The following is a 2,535-nucleotide window of genomic DNA, read 5'->3' on the forward strand; positions in this document are numbered from 1 at the left end:
AACAGACGCACATAACTTCATAACTATAGCGATCGTTTTTCGACTGAAGTAAAATTATTTTTGATGTCTTGGTCACACTATTTGGAGGGCCGGAACAAATTGCCCGCCAATTGAATAGGCCTGGTTTAGGTGTTTCCCAGTGATGGGTTGCAGTTGGAAGGGCATCCGCTGCATATAACATATGCTGGATAAGTTGGCATTTCATTCTCCTGTGGCGACCCCTGATTAATACAACCCAGGCTCATTCTGGAAACGTAGCCCTGCGGATGTTTCTGGAGATCGTAAAATAAGTCCTAAAAGGTATGTATTTGTACAGTTTTTGTTTTTGTGAAGCTTCTTTGCATCTCAAACACTTCTCGCGAGCGTGCGACTTTCGCGCCCGCGCTGTTCTCGCGTAAAAAGCCGCCAGAGGCCGCTGTCAAGCGACCGTCTGTCCGACTGACTGAATGACTGAACCATTGACTGGGCGGCCGGCCAACCCAGCCACCCTTCTCCTTCTCCTTCCCTAAACCCAAGCACCGATTTACAAAAGCCGTCCAGAAAAAGAAAAGCCCTCGTCCGATTTTAACCGCGTTTTTGGATTCCACCACATTCTCGCCCCGCTATGAACTCATTAGCTTTTATTTTTGGATTCTGTTTTTGTCTTACCTGATTTCTGGATCCGCTCTTCACCAGACCCGAACCCAGTCATCGCCGTGGCTGGCTCCTCCGGGCCTCGGCTCCGCCAACATAACACTGGACAAACTAGTTGCGGCGGGATCTAGCGCGAAGAGGATCGGCGTCACACCGCCCCGTAGTGTTCGCGTGAAAAAAACTAAATACAGCCATTTGTACCTCCGGCCACGTAAATTGCGGCCTCCAGAAATGTCTGCGGGGCTATATTTTCAGAATAAGCTTGGGTTGGACTAATAACAGGACTAAGCTGAAAAGAAAATCAATGAACATTAACAAAGATAAATAAATACAGTAATAAATGTATTACTAATTGTTTGTTCATGTTATCAAATACATTATCTTACATTAACTAATGGACCATTATTTTAAAGTGTTACCCACTACGGCTTGACTATAGTAAGGCCACATTTTGAAGTATGTTCATGCTGCTTGTGTTCTTAATGAATGGGGAACTAAGCTGTTAATGGACCAAAAGAACACAAGAACCTTATAGAATTAGCCCAAAAAGGTTGACAGTTTATGTAATTTTTTTTAATACAAATTTGTTTGATCAAAAATTCTTTACAAATAATATTGTGAATATTTTTCATAACCTAAAACTACGGGATAAAAAATTAAAATAACAATTTATGTAATAAACAAACAAACAAACAAACAAACAAACAAATAATTAAATAATTAACAGAATTATCAAAAGAAAATAACTTGTGTCCTAATATAATTCCTTCCAGATTCATCTCAAATGACCACCTTCATTAAACACATAGGTATTACACTATATATATATATATATATATATATATATATATATATATATATATATATATATATATATATATATATATATATGTATATGTATATATATATATGTATGTATATGTATATATATATATACATATACATACATATATATACATATATATATACATATACATATATATACATATATATACAAAAGCCGTCCAGAAAAAGAAAAGCCCTCGTCCGATTTTAACCGCGTTTTTGGATTCCACCACATTCTCGCCCCGCTATGAACTCATTAGCTTTTATTTTTGGATTCTGTTTTTGTCTTACCTGATTTCTGGATCCGCTCTTCACCAGACCCGAACCCAGTCATCGCCGTGGCTGGCTCCTCCGGGCCTCGGCTCCGCCAACATAACACTGGACAAACTAGTTGCGGCGGGATCTAGCGCGAAGAGGATCGGCGTCACACCGCCCCGTAGTGTTCGCGTGAAAAAAACTAAATACAGCCATTTGTACCTCCGGCCACGTAAATTGCGGCCTCCAGAAATGTCTGCGGGGCTATATTTTCAGAATAAGCTTGGGTTGGACTAATAGCAGGACTAAGCTGAAAAGAAAATCAATGAACATTAACAAAGATAAATAAATACAGTAATAAATGTATTTCTAATTGTTTGTTCATGTTATCAAATACATTATCTTACATTAACTAATGGACCATTATTTTAAAGTGTTACCCACTACGTTTATAATTCGCGCAAATTGTTTTTAAGGTGTTTAGGTAGTGAAACAATATCTGACAATTGGAATTTTTATATTCTGTGCACTCTTGATTGCAAAATAAGCAACTATAAGCCTATATAAAAGTCTAGTAATGTGAGACACCAGTAGAATCTTAAATAATTCGGTGATACTGATTTTTGGCCATGCCACTCGGCACTACAACTCACCAAAAATGAATATGTAAAAGCTTTAATTAGACTTGGCAGCTGTGGCTGAGGTGAAGATTTTCACTGAATAATTGAATTGCTTTCCCACATTAACTTATCACATGACTTTTATGGTATAGTTTTGTCCCTTTTTAGAACTTGAAAGACCCGGGAACCAGAGCAGCATGAA

The 2,535-nt window shown here is 38.1% G+C and overlaps 1 protein-coding gene across 1 annotated transcript in view; it reads left to right on the forward strand.

Moving 5' to 3' along the window:
* Positions 1-1,376, forward strand: part of LOC147831132 (uncharacterized) — a 25,701-nt gene extending 24,325 nt beyond the window's left edge. The window contains exon 12 of the mRNA XM_087310186.1: positions 1-1,376. This exon is cut by the window's left edge and continues 1,292 nt beyond it. The gene's annotated coding sequence lies outside the window, so the exon portion shown is untranslated.
* Positions 1,377-2,535: the final 1,159 nt, after the last annotated feature.

This window comes from Danio rerio, chromosome 24 (genome assembly GCF_052040795.2).
Source record: "Danio rerio strain M-AB ecotype USA chromosome 24, GRCz13ab, whole genome shotgun sequence".
Lineage (NCBI taxonomy): Eukaryota > Metazoa > Chordata > Actinopteri > Cypriniformes > Danionidae > Danio > Danio rerio.